The sequence below is a fragment of the Podarcis gaigeae genome, assembly GCF_964106915.1.
Source record: "Podarcis gaigeae genome assembly, chromosome: 1".
NCBI classification, from domain to species: domain Eukaryota; kingdom Metazoa; phylum Chordata; class Lepidosauria; order Squamata; family Lacertidae; genus Podarcis; species Podarcis gaigeae.
This window is the reverse complement of record NC_139678.1, coordinates 94,988,493-95,003,845: the sequence shown is the minus strand read 5'-3', so window position 1 is coordinate 95,003,845 and position 15,353 is coordinate 94,988,493.

Genomic DNA, 15,353 nt, shown 5'->3' with positions numbered 1-15,353 from the left:
AACCATGATGGGACATGGCTGGGACACTGAGAATTGTGTTTTTACCTAGTATAAAAGTAAAACCCATCTTATTCCCCCCCCCCATGTGAATCTTTCCTCTATTTTCTTATGTGAATCTCTTGTTACTCAGCAATGGGGTGAAAGCAATACAAATTTTATTGCATCTACCTTGCTTTCAAGATGGCAGGTTGTTATTTTTTTATAGTATCCTCTCTTGCACTCCATGTCACCACACCCGTGGCCTGCATTTTGCAGTGTTCCTGGGTTCTTTGGCATCTTTGGCTGGGCATGAGAAGCTGTTAACAACAGCCAGGAGCTTTTAAAGAAATCAGGGTGAAATAGAGCCTTTAAAAGCTAAAAGGAAGGACTTCTATAACAAACAAAATAAGTGAGTGCAGAAACCTCAGGTGTGATTAGTAGCTGTTGTCTCTGGCTTCCTGCTGAAGGGGGGGAGACATCATGAGGCAACTTGTCTTGTGGGGCATTCCCAGACAAGGACGTGCAGAACGCTGGACAAATGTTTAATGGAAAGAGAACAACACAATCCACCCTGGGCCAATGAGGTACGCTCAGTTCATGCACCTTTCAAGATTTCTAATGCAACCTGCAAATGAGGCAGAAAAACAGAAGCCTCTATTATGGGAGAAGGAAGTCGCCTCTCAACTAACCTTAACTAATCCCCTTCCAGAACAGATTCTGCTCCGGTAATAAGAAAACACCAAATACAATACATCACATAATTCTGGATTACTCTCTTCTTGACACCCTTTGCAGAGATCTCCTAGTGACTCCCATACAGCTTAAAATACCGATTTACAAAGAGTCTGTAATCCAATATTTGTTGAGGGATGATTCTCCTGAAACTACCAGGATTGTTTTGGGGTATTTAGCTGAGATGTTTAAAGCAAAATCTAAAGTTGCCTGATTTATTCAGTGGTGGTTTTCTAGTCTTTTATATATTGTACGTGTTTGGATCATCAATGTATTTGGATGACTTTGTATGATTTTATTGTTTAAACTTATGCCAATGAAGGCCAATAACAATAAATAACCTGTTTCTAGATTAAAATGTCTGAGATACTATCCCGCTTTAGGGAGCTCTCTACCTCCCTGATCATTTTGGTTGCCCTTTTCTATACTGTACTCAGTCCTTTTATGAGCTTGAGATTCCTCTCAACCTTAGAAAACAGAATTCTGGACACGGTCTCATAGTGGTTGCTTCTTGCTGTTTTCATGTTTGTAGTTTTGGCATACTTCCCCTGATTAACCAAATGTCCTCTCTCATGACCAACTTGAACAGCCTTCTTAATACATGTTTCAATTTCTCCTTCCCCCCTTCCACAAGGCTGTAAAATGCACAGTGGAGCAATGTGATTGCTCCCTGGTTTCCTAGGTGCCTCACTCCTTTCCATCTTAGCAAGCACAGAAATCACTGACCCTTTCTTCTTCAATTTGCTGCTAAGCTTACACATTGTGCTTCCCCGTAATTCTCCCTCAAACAAATGCTTCAGTGCTCAATTTAGTAAATAAAAGATTTATCTGTGAGCGGAAAAACACACGGTGAATCAGCAGTCATGATGAGTGGCTGCAGGAGAGGAGAGCTAAAAAGGAATAGACCTGCACATAAACTACAAGGAAAAACAAACAATGTTAAGAGATGGATTTCAGAGCTGGTCTTTCAAAAACACCATTACCAAACAGCAATAATGGCAGCAAGTGTGTGTGTGTAAAATACTCTGGCAGTCTCTTTATCCTTAAACACCAACTTTCAAATGTACTAGTAGGCACGAAACAGGAATTTAAGCCCAAACAGAAAATGAACTAGATGTGAGTTTATAGTTTTAACATATAGACAGTATCAGCATCTGATACTCCTATCTCCTGGAGAGAGGTATTCCACTGGGCCCACGCTGGCAATCGTTGAAAGACTTGAGTGAGTTAAAAGCAAATCAAGGAACCCACATGAGGCAAGCCCCAGTTAACTGCAACTCCTTTTAATATAGGCACACCAAACTGAGCTGCAATGCTAAAAAGCCAATGCTCTCCCATAACTAGGTTATGGCCTCTGGGACCAAGGCAACTAATAAAATCTAAGCTACAAGTGTCTAGCAACAGTAGCTGTTACAGGCGTGCTACCTTAAGCAATACATTAAGTCTCATGGTGCCTTTTCTCAAATCCTGTCCGGGAATTGGCTAGTGAATATGCATGGCTGTAGCAGTCCTATCAGTCAGTTCTCTGTCCATTTCTGGCCACTCTTCCACTGAAAACATAAGGCTTCAAATGAAACAGAACCACACTGTTGAGGTTCAAATACCCAGAGGCTCACATGCAGCATAGGTATCACACAATATCCAGCTTCTTGCTCCAGCCTTCAGCATAGGCTACTTCAGTTATAATAGTGATCATTATCTCACTGACCCTTTCTTCTTCAATTTGCTGCTAAGTTTACACATTGTGCTTCCCCGTAATTCTCCCTAGGAGAGCTGGTGAGCTCAGCTCTGTGATGTGCAGTGGGCTGGATATTTGGTTGAAACAGCATCTCAACCTTGAGTCCCCAGATGTTGTTAGACTACAACTCCCATCATCCCTGACCACTGGTGCTGGTAGCTAGGGATGATGGGAATAATAGTCCAACAACATCTGGGACCCAAGGTTGAGAAAGTCTGGGTTGAAGGGTCCTGGTAGGAATTGTAGATGGGCTACACAGAGAATTGCCACATCAGAATAATAATAATAATAATAATAATAATAATAATAATAATAATAGACTGCATATACTGCCTTTTGTTTAAGATGAAATATCAAGGTGGTTCACAAATAAAAGCCAACATCAAATAAAACAAATAATTAAATAAGCATCTTTACTGTCACTGACTTCCGAATTGATTGCCTCATTACATTGCAGGAAGCACTTAAGTATTTCATGAGACCCTGTTCATTTCCTTCCAATTCTGTTACCAGAATTGGTCAAAGTAACCTGGTATTGCTGAACACAGATTACAACCCCTCCTGAAGGCTGAACCTGTGGATTTATCTCTGTGTAATCACATTGTAACAGAGTTGCACAAATTTCATTTGCACTGTGCTCAACACAAATCAATATAACTACTGTACTCAGTTTCTGTTCCAAAAACTGTAACAGAAGCAACTTCTCCAGGACATCATTTATAGCAGCGAAACCTAGGTTGGCACGCCCTTGTATCTGTGTGTCCTTCTTTGCTTATTTTCATAGCACTGTTGACCACTTCCCCAAAATAAAATGCATCGCTTCTGCTCTTTTACAGCTAGTGTAAGGAAAGGAGAAATCAAAAATTACTTTCATGTCTTCAGACTCTTGTCCAGGTGCGGAATGAACATGCAAATGGCAGGCAGCGGTAGAATCCACCTCCTGCCATCCACACATTTAAATGCAGGCCTGCAAAATGCATTCACACATACATTCATACACATGGTGGCACGGCTCCATGTGATCAGGAAACCTGAAAGAATAGTTCACTTGATGACTTGCCTACATGAGCACTCTTAAGGCTCGTCTACACTTCCAAGCCTAGAAGGCATGGGTCTGAGTGCTTTTCCACTGGTCTGAGCAGTTTTCTGTTAGCCCCACTGGGAAAACCCACTCTTTAGCAATGAATTCGAATAAATGTCAAACTGCGGAAAACCTGTTTGGCATTTGCTCCAATTCAGTGGTAAAGATAGGGTTTTCTCGCAATAAATTGGCAGGGCAAACAGAAGTCTGGATGAGCCTTTAATACATATCGCAGAAGTGTGTCTTGATGTATGTAGGGGAGGGAGTGGAGGGCTTCCACCTGCACACTCATCCTATGCATGGAGAGGAGCCCTAATGACTGAATGGGGTAAAAGTATTCTGTGAATAGGATTGTGGAGACAAGCAGTTCTGAGGAACACTAGCAAGGAACTAGCAGCCATCTTAGAATCACCTGAAGGAAGCATTCCAAAGGGTGCTTGTTCCACAGTTCAGTCTGCTGTGGCATCATTTTATAAGTCTGCAGAACCAAATATACACTTGTTAGCCATTATTTCTCATCTTGGCACTCCCTCACCACCCGAAATATTTGCTTCAGGACGCAGCTTGATTATTTGAAAGTGACCAAAATAATATTACTCCCAGGAAGGCAACAGATAAATAGGCCTTGGCAGTACAACCTGAAGAACAGTCTCAGTTACTCTGGTGTATCATCTGATGCAATTGTTCTTTGATATCTCAAATGTATTTTGTGGGGACAAGATTGCAGGAAGATACAGACAAATGTGCACATTTAAGCAAAGACCTGGATCGTCCTGCACACAGAAATAACTGTAGCTGTCAACCGGGAATAAATGATCCTACCCACTAGAGAAAAATAAATAAATCTTCAGCAACTTCCTAATGATGAGTTTAAGTGCAATACCTAAGATCCCAGGACTTGTAAAAATCAATCAATCAATCAAAATTCCAACTCAAATGCAAGAGCAAATCTGGACATCATTCTAGGTCTACTCCCCCCTCCCCAAGTTCTCTGCATGACTTTAGGCTCAGTCCTTTTTTAGAAGGAAGGTTTCCAGGAGAAATAGTTGCTGAGCACAAAAATGTTAAGACCCCTTTTTCCAGGTGTTGATTGAAGCACAGTTTCATCTTCTTGGATCTCTGCCCTCTGCATCACCAGACAACTGTAGGTCATGGAATCTCAGCAAGGATTTCCCAGAGCAAAAGTGTTTGCCCAGCCAGACAAAATCAATGCAAAAATAAAAAGGCCTAAAGCTCAATCAAAGGTTTCTGGGCCAAGCACCAAAGTGAGTGAAGGAGGAACAAAAGAGAGAGAAATGTAGGATTACTTTAACCACAAATGCATAGTACGGAGAGTTCAAATTAATCCCAAAACAAGGCTTCTGATCCTCTTGCACTGCTGTTGCACACCATCCTAGAATCAATGTGCTACTTGTCTGTCTGCTTTGTATGTCAAGTCAAATACCAGAAAATCCAAACTGCCATCCATTTCTGTATTAGAAACATCCAGAACATACAAACTCATGTTCTTTTACTGGCTTTATTTATCTCTCTGATTTGTCAGGGGTTACAGAATGGCAGCAGAATAATAGTACCTGTTAATTCAATATTCAAGGCAATACAAATCGCTAACTCCGTAACCCTCTTCTTTGGTGAATCCTGTTGGCTGATGGTTCCTATGTTAGGCTGATTGCTGGCTAATAGTCCAGGAAGACTGGCTCCTGTTTCAAATGCCTCAACTGTCCCAATTTTCCTGGGACATTCTGGAATTACAGACACCATCCCAGCTTCTCATTGGATCCTGGAATGTCCCATTTTCTCCCTCCAGCGTTGCTGCCTCTGGCAGGGAGTAGGATGTGCTGGAGCTTGCAAAAGACACACATTTTTTGGTGCTGCGCTCTCGCACAAGTGACACTGGGCATCTCCCATGAATATTTGGAATAAAACACTGTACCAAACAGTGCTAGGAAAAGTTGAGGCAAGGAAGCAGCAAGACAGCAATATGGTTTGTAACTGGAATTAGCAGAGGCAGAAAAAGAAGGGAGTTTCTAGCTAAAAGCAATAACCAAGAGTGAGGTCTTGGAAGGACCATAGAACTCTGGAGTGCATGGCAACAGATTAAGCCTATATAGACTGTGGAGCACCATTTCATCTATATTGTGTATATATATATAGAGAGAGAGAGAGAGAGAGAAAGAGAGAGAGAGAATTTTTAGAAAATATTGTTCATATCTATTTGTAGTTTTTAAGATATAACATTCAGATTCCCAAAGGGCTATTCTATTCTTCAAGTCAGAAATGAGAAAAGTGCACAAAAGTTCAAAGGAAGCAACTAGACCTTACTATTTGCAACAGAACTATCTGCATCACAATACATGGGAAAGGAGAAAGGGGGTCACAAATATGTTCAAAAGGTAACAGGAAGTGGACTGTTGAAATCTCTTTTAAAAATGCAGATACAAATTAAAATTATGAAGCAAGCCCCAGAAAAGAAATCAAGTACTTCCTCTGCTCAAACTCTCCAGCTTGAAAAACTGTACTGATGTAATCATATAAACTAGCTTTCAAGATGTCAGATTTCATTACTTATTTTAAATATAGGAATTAATGGAGCAGGTTTTCCGCAACCCATCCCACCCCACTTTAATGATCCTTCTAGTGAGCTCTGGGTCTCTCTCTCTCTCTCTCTCTCTCTCTCTCTCTCTCTCTCTGTAATTGAACTGAAGTTTAGAAATCTGCAGTGATTGTATTTACTTATTTATAAACTGAAATTCTTATCCTTATTATCAGAGTGAACAGCCTTGTTATTGATCAGCTGATTCATACATTGCTTGGTAGGAAGAAGATACTGTATGTGAAGACTTAAAAAGGGACACGAAGAATGTAGCAAACCTGCATTTTCAACTGCATGGCTCATCAAAGTGATGCAAGTGATAATACATCCACACTAGATTTTCTGGCCACAATGCAATAAATGAAAACTTTTTAAATTCTGTATTCTCGAGGAGCTACACCAGCTTTAGTAAGGAGGGAATGTGCACACAGTCTCACAAACGATCTTCACACCATTGCTGAAATTAGGCATTCTTGTGGCACCACACACTAGTTCTTTAGTAAAAAAAAACCACTTCCACTTGAAAGGACTGATTACTTTGGAAGGCATAACTGCTCAATGATGGCTTGTACTTTATTCAATTGCTCTGTTACCTTCTACAGCAAGGAGTCATGCCAAATACCGCAGAGCAGCTACCTCTATTGAACCAGGTAAACAGACCACTCTAGGCTTCTGAGAGAAGGTATCTCCTGAAGAATGATTTATGCTAACGGCTTGGACTCTTTTGAGGACCCTTAAGGAAAAATGAGAGGCACCACAAAAGAAACCAGTGAGTAGTAAGTGCACTTTTCCTGACGGCATCTCCAGACTGCAGCAAGACCTCAAGTGGTACCCGAGAATTAAATCCATGTGAAGTGGGGAGAACAGCAGTTTTGTCTCTTGTCAAGTTGCACATCCTTAATAACAAGTGGTGATATCTTTGTGCTGGACGAATTCAGAGTACACTTTTGAACCATTTCAACACCACAGTTAGAGAGAGAGAGAGAGAGAGAGAGAGAGAGAGAGAGAGAGAGAGAGAAATGTCTGAGCTTACTGAAGTTCAGATGAGAGGGGAAGAGTTTTGGATCCAGAGTACAAACACTGGCAAAAGCTTTCAAAGACATTAACAACAACAACTATTTATCTGGGTTGGTTATTTTGCAAGTGAAGAAAGCCACTCAGATTTGATGCTAGAATGGTTCAACCTTCAACAGCTAAAGAAACAAGAAAAGCTGTTATTTTTCTGAACTTGACCAATAGCTCTGCAGGAGATTGAACCAACTCTTTTACCAACTGAGAAGATAAAGTACATTAGAAAAGACCATAGACTGCTCATTACCACAAATAATCAGAAGTCTTAAAAGGACAGCATTTGTGCTGAAGGATATTATTCTCTTGTGGTGCATTAGAGTATATTGCTTGCTAATCTAATTGACGTTAGATGAAAAGGACACTATCGGGTTATTTGGAAGGCAAATTCTGATGACTCGAGACTTCTTCGGGATTCATCTGCAGCCGACAAAAATCAGGAAATAGACTCATTAGTAATCAAAGCTATTAGAACAGGAAGTGCCATGGCTCATATCTGATTTTGCTTCTACTATTCAGTTACATACCCCAGGAAGGAACATAAAACTGAATCGCATTTTGTGCAAAGGAGGCTGGGGGAAAGAGTTGCTTGCTGATTATAATGGGATTTATTTCAAGTTAGTCAGGGGCCCTACAGTCTTGCAAGAAAACAATACCAATCACTAACAGGTGATAGCAGAGATATCCCTGGTGCTGTGTTCCTGCAGTTTACAAGAAGGAAACACTTTTCTCGTTACTGAAGTGCCAGCTGGCCAATAAATTAGTTTAACGCCAGGCAAGTTAAAGATCCATTTTCAACCGGGGCTTCAGGAAAGATTCAAAGTAGTCAAACTGTGATGAAAAGGCTGGGGAAATATCACAGGGCCAAAGGAAAAGGAAAACTGTATATTATTGACAGGGAGACGTGAGCAGGAAAGAAGGCACATGAGGGCTGCTCAGTCATTACGGTTGCGAGCAGAGGTGGAAGGAAGACCTTGACAACAAAAATGGATTTAAACTGCCTATGACTTTATTAAAGGGCTAATAACAAAGGAGTGGGTCAGTGGGGGTCTTAGAAACAGTTGTAGTTATCAAATTCATTTTGCCCTGTTAAATAGAAGCACCATGAGACAGGTGCAAGTACACCCTGCTCCTCAACCGCAAGGCCAAGCTTGACGCATGATAGCATAAACGGCTTGCCACAGACAGTACTGACAGGCAAGGTCAGAGGAACATAGCAAGAGCCAGCTGGAACAGGCCAATGGCCCATCTAGTCCAGCATCCTGTTTTCACAGCAACCAGCCAGATGCCTGTGGGAAGCCTGTAAGCTGGACATGGATGCAACTGCACACAGCCCAACTGTGATTGCCAGCAATTGGCATTCAGATACATGATGCCTCTGACACTGGAGGCAGAACATAGTCATCATGGCAAGTAGCTGTTAATAGCATATCTTCCACGATACAGACCCACTCATTTTCACTAGCTTATTCATAAGTGATTCTCTATGCTTCTGTAATGGTCCTTTAGATTTATGGACTTGTGGAGGGAAAACCCCCTTTGTTTCCTATATGGGCTGAAATGTGTATTTATTATTGTTGTGGGTTTTATGGGGGTGGGGTGGTTCAATATTTTATTGGTTTTTTTAAAGTGTTTATCTGTTGTGGTGTAAGATGCCTTGTGTGATGCTGAATAATACTGAATAAATACTGAATACTGAATTCAGTGATACTGAATAAATAATAGAATATTTCTAAGAGTCATTTGAAGGCCAAATATCCAAATTAGATTCAGAATAAGAAATTCATTGGAACCCAATTAAGGATGTTTCAAGACTTCATACAACCTGACCTTCCTACTTATTATCTATCATAGGGTTGCCATATTTAAAAAGGAAGAATATGGACACAAAGGTTGTTGAGCTATTTTAAAGGAAATTCACCAAAATCTACACTTCCTCATTTCAGCGATTTCCGCCTGAACACTGTTTTCAATTGTCGAATCCCGACTATGTCCAGGAAATTCCATACCTGTGGCAACCCTGATATCACTTCGTGCACTAAAACTCATGCACAGTAGGTCAGTGTAAATTGGAGCTAGTCTTGACTATGGAAAGTCAGATAAAAATGTATCACATACCTCAGTAGAGAGCCAGGATCCACCATAAAGATGCAATTTGGATTTGAATTTACAATCCAGAGACAAAGATAGGGGGGAGGGAGAACCCCAAATTGACCCGCCCCTAACATTGGTGAACGTCATAAGCCAATAAAATGGATTCTAAATACCAAAGTATAACCACTTAGGGAACATGTAGGGACTTTGACATCAACATAGAAATCAAGGCCAGCCAGGCCACATCCAAATCAACTGTTATCAAAGGGGAGTTATCACACACACTTAGGGTGGGAAGCATCAGAAGACATGAAAGCCCTGCAGAAAGACTTCTGCCTGAACAACAAAGCTCTCTCTTCCCCTTGCACACCCCACCAAAATTGGTTCTGAAGAGTTAGGAGAACCCCCAGAACAGCATGCATGGGGAACAAATGGGTGAGGGGGTCTTTTCATCTGGGAAGCTGAAATGGTACATTCAGATGGAACATTCACAACAGCGTGGCATTGAATTCCACCCCTGATCTGTACCACCCTCTTTTGAGGACAACTCAGAGCAGCTGGGTTGGGAGCTGGAGAACAAGAAACACTGATGTTAAAACTTACATGGAAATGAAAGGCAATGGCCGCAGCAACTCCGGCAAGTCATTCTCCACCATCATAACATGAAAACCAAAGAAAACGATCAAGTTTAAAAGAACGGAATTGCCATGACACTTATGGAAGGGTTGCCTTCTGCAGATTTTCTTTTACAAACTGGGATTATTTTTAAAATGCTCCCTATGTTTAAGGGCTAAGCACCACTTCATGCACATCCTCTCCTTTGTTCCTCTTGCTTTTATAACACTTGAAGTGTTCTGACCTGTAAATTACTCATTAAATGGAAGTCCTGAGGTGTTTTTGCTCTTAAGCATTAATCACTATGTTGGAGAAAATAAAAAGATCAGCAGGTTTTCGGTGTTTAATTTTGCCAAGTAGCCATATGAGTGTAGATTTGCTCCCAGTGACTGGATTCCCGACAAGTTCTTGCTTAGGCTAGAAATATTATAATGCTTATAAAATCCCAATGTGGACTCTTCTGTTTTTCTCAGGATGCTGAAATATCAAGTGGTGCTTCAGTGACAGCATTAAATCAGCAAGCCTATTACAAAAAAATGGCATTTTCTGAAATGTAGCAGCGGCATGTTCAAGTATATGGCACTTCAAGATGTCGAAATTAATAAGGGAGGCAAACCAACTTTGTAATGAAAGAGTGGCTTCGGTAGCAAAGGGTTTCCTTAGATAGCTGCGGTTTCATGTTAATTAATGTTGGTTTTTGGATTGTAACAGGTGAGATTGACAAAGACATGCGATAAATTGGTTCCAGGTTTGGGGCATTAGCTTATGTCTCCATATAGTGGATGAGTTCTGATTAAATTCTGTGATATCCTTTTTTGTTTTTTGATTTAAAGAATACATTCTGCAGTGGGAAATTTCTTTCTCCTTCCCCTTCCTCCTCCAGAAAATAGTGCTTTAACTTACTTTTTTCAGTTTAGACCAATGCAAGTGTTAAGGGAGAGAAGTGCATTGTTTGTGTGATACAAGCAAAATATGGAGTCTCCCTCTCAATATTCCTTTTTTACAGGCTGATTTACATATATAAAATCCATCCCAATAGCTCTGCAAATATTGCAGATATTGTTCCTCTGCTTGTTTTCTGTTAGCCCCACTGGGAAAACCCACTCTTTAGCAATGAATTCGAATAAATGTCAAACTGCGGAAAACCTGCAGAAAGGACTGCAGAAAGGAAGGAAAAGTTTAAATCGTGGATGGCCATCTGTCATGGAGGCTTTAGTTGAGATTCCTGCAGTGCATAGGGTTGGACTAGGTGACCCTCAGGGTGCCTTCCAACTCTACATTACTATGATTAAATGCAAACCCGGGGTGGGAGGTGTGTGTGTGCATTAGATCTGTGTGAAGATGATTTGGGGCATCTTCCCGCAAATCAAAACATTATAATAATAGCCCCGCTCCTAGTAAGGTCAGGGCTCGCATGTCTGCTACTGTCGCTCTGCCCTTCTGCTTCTGTGCTGTATACTGCCCTACATTTTCATTTCTCTAAGTCACTTTGCAAGAAGGGAGGCTATCAAAAATGCTGCCTGCAAAATACCGAATACCTCTTTTTGTTGTTTTTGAAGCACAGAAAAGGAGGATCCTTTAAAAAAAAGTTAAAATCTTTTTCAAAAAGAATCCTACAGTATTCTGCTTTAACAGCAACAACCTCAGCCCCTGAGCTCCTCAAAACCCCATGGTTAGCATTCTAAAGTTTGTGTGTTTAGACCTCTAAACCTCCGCCTTAAATAAATTCAGACAAGACTCAAATTTTGGTTTGCTTTTTGGCAGAATTTAGGCCACATCTTTATTGATTACAGTAAGTGAATGGTTGCATAGGCTCTGGTTTGACTAGCTCCCTGCACCGTTGCAGGTAGCGCTGACCCAGGGCACCAGCATAGGTCAGCCTAGGGTGAACATCTGGATAAGTAGAAAGCTGGGAACAGGCCATCTCCACCACCCAAATGTCCCCCTGGACTCAGGCACCGGCACAACCCCCTTACAGGCGTTGACCAAACCACTGAGTCCCTGGATTCCTTTAACGGAATACCCTTCACATAGGGATGGCAAGAGTGTTCTCCCATCCTAATCCCCTATCCCTATCCCTATCCCCTGAACCAGAGCCTATCCGTAACCTTACAAGTTGTAACAATTTTCTACGCGGCAGACAAACCCCAAATGGCACCAGCCAAGTGGGGAAAACTCCTGCCGTGCCCTTGTCCCAACGACTGATGACATACGGCGGCATATCAATGTCAAGCGCACAATCCCTAAATATAGGGAGAGGTGGGCGGGTGTTCCGATGCACGTACCGAAAGAGGAAGCTCTGGGTCACGTGCATAGGTATATATAGGTCCCTTGATCTGTTTAGCCTGAGTCCCATTGGCCTGATTAAACCCTGCATCAAGGGACCTACCAACTGGGTGTTGTGGCTATCCAATCATTCCCACTCACAACACAGGGTTTGGTTGCCAGGTCTCACAGCAACATGTGCCCTCTTTAAGGGAGGACCCGATCTCTCACCCAGTAAGGCCTATCAGAGGCCTATCAAGAGGCTTATAAGGGTTGTTGGAGGAAACAAAGAACCACTAGGGAGAAAGCCCAGCGTGAAGCTGCAGAGTTGTTGTTTTTTTAAGTACACACATGAATACACATCACACAATCACCTCTTAATTATTTTCAGGTAAGACAAAGACAACCCCCTTTCACTTCTCCCACAAAACGTCCCCGGACCTATTTGTCTGCAATTTGACTTAACCCACCACTCTGCCTGTAAATTTAATCTACTTTGGCCACAAGAGCAGAGGGAGTTATACTTTTTCCAATTTCCCATTATTGTGAAAGGGGACACACAGAGCTCTGTCTTACACAGAGCAGCTCAGAATCTGAAAAACATATTGAAGCAGAGAGAGCACCATTCTTGCCATGGATGCCTGTGCACACCCTTGCAAAAACATATTTAATGTCATGTTCAGTCTGGTTCTGAGACTGAAAACAAATCATTGCCATCCATAGCTCATTGCAGTAGCCCATAGTATGCCAGCACCTGAAATTTCTATGGAGTTTGTTTGTCCATCGTGTCTTCTCCATCTTTTTACATAATTACAAACAGAGTACAAGTGAAACACCAATACATGGGACTTGTGATATATGAGTTCAGTATATGTGTAATTGCACCTTGCATTAACAGCTGCTGCTTTACTGCATCTCAAATGATGGAAAGCTCGTAATGCAGTGATCATTGCTTTAAAATAATGATGAAAAGTAGTGGTGTGCAAGGCATTACCCATACAATTTGGGGTCCAATTTGGTGATCTCGATCCATCCCCAATTTGGTTCAGTACTCCCACCAACAGGAAAATCAACAGTGCAGATTGGAAAGCTCAATCTATAGTGGGCAGGATTTAAATGGTGACCAGGCCTATAAAATGATGCAAATGGAAGTGTGAAATGCACCGCTGGATTTCCCCTCTACTAGTCCTAGATGCTTTGCTTGGATTCCCCCCCCCCCCCCAGGGAATACTTTTTTAGAAAGTTCTGTAAAACTAGAGAAACATACTGGATAAGAAGCTGAGCTTTTATTTTATTAAGTGTCAAGTTTAACAAAGAAGTGGGGGGGGGGGGACAAAAATGGATTTAAAAAACATAAATTACAGAAAGCACACACAATAACTATACACACAGTGTCAGCTCACACTAAGAATACAATAGCCATGAATATTCCTTTCTGAAATTAAACAAATAAGTCAATATAAGCCCTCCAGATGTCCAAATAGGTATCCACATGAAATTGGCATTTATTTAAAAAATATGTTCCAGTGTAGAAACAGAGCTTGAACCAGGATGCCAAATCTCTCCTCTGGCATGAATTCACCAGGTGACCTTAGGAAAACTGCTCCCTCTCTTTCAATAATAATTCCCTTCTTCTTCCACAATATGGGTATAAAAAGAGCTAAAGCACATGCAAACCTATGTACAAGGTTTTTCAATTATTCCCCCCCCCCCCCCCGAAACAAAAAAGCTGTTGTAGCCATCTGTAATCTTGGGAAAGTGGAGCATGAGGAAGGGTGCTCAACCTTATCATCTTGGGCAACGTTCCCCTTTAAATTGCACTCCAGACCCTAAACTACTTGCAACTGCCTGTAGTTCAGCTTTAATACTGACCCATACCTTGCAAGACTGTAATACAGTTTTCTGAAATGGTGTTTGTGTGTGTGATGTATGCTCTGAACATGCAGTAAATACTATACACATGATTCATATTATTATGATTCCCTTCCTGGAACTAGCATTAATGAGATGCATTAATGCAAAGTATATATATATGAGATGAGATCAGCATTCTTTAGTTAAACTGATGCTGCTCTGAAAAAAAATATCAAATGAAAGATATGAAGAACAGGAGTGAATGGATATAATGCAGTCAAAACAAATGAAATAATGACTTACAGTTATCATAGAGGAAGAGGCCCAGATGACAGAAACCATGCTTATAATAATTCTAAATGAAATCAGTTGAATGTAAAGAGTTTACTAGCATAAAAAACAGGAGGGATGAGGAATGCATCTGTCTGCTTTTTATTATTATTAGTTACTCCATGTTTAAATTTAGGACATTGTCCCTTAAACCACATAGGGTGAGAGAGACAAGTATGCCAGCCCTCCTAGCTAGCAGCTCTTGCCATCCAAACAATGGTAAAGTGGCACAAACAGGACCTCTGTGAGCCTCTTCTATTACTGTTGTGTGCAGGGTTTCTTGAACTCTCCCAGGACACAATATCCTGGGATGCTGATGTTAAAAACCTGGAAGTCTCGAGAAAATTGTGACATCAGGAGGGTACCCAAGAGCATCTCTTTAAACAAGGGCTTTGATGTAGGAGGCTGTGTGATAAAGGGGATAATGCCCCAGCAAACTGAACTTACCAGTAAGTTTTCTTTCCCTGACTCCTAAATTGCATGCATCATTAAAATGACAGGATAAGTGTGATCTGATAGCACTACTAATTTGCTAGTCCAAACACAATGCATTACATGATGCTGCATTAATAAAGAAGACAAACAAACAGCAACAATGATTTTTGCTAATGACTCGTCAGGTTCAAGATAATTGGAACAATGTAGGCTTCAAGATAGGGGAAGAAAAACAATGAACAGACATCCTAAAATGAGAATTGTGTAGTGGCAATAATTTTTCGTAATGACAGGTTAGCAGGCTATAACAACAAAGAGTGCAGTAGAGAGAGTGGATGCTGACTGTAGTTTCATTAATTAGGGATGAATTAAAAGAGGGATGGATGTTGTCCTGTTGCGGCTGGACAACAATTCCCATATTTCCAAACCATTGAAGAGTTTGGATTTGATATCCCACTTTATCACTACCCTAAGGAGTCTCAAAGCAGCTAACATTCTCCTTTCCCTTCCTCCCTACAACAAACACTCTGTGAGGTGAGTGAGGCTGAGAGACTTCAGAGAAGTGTGAC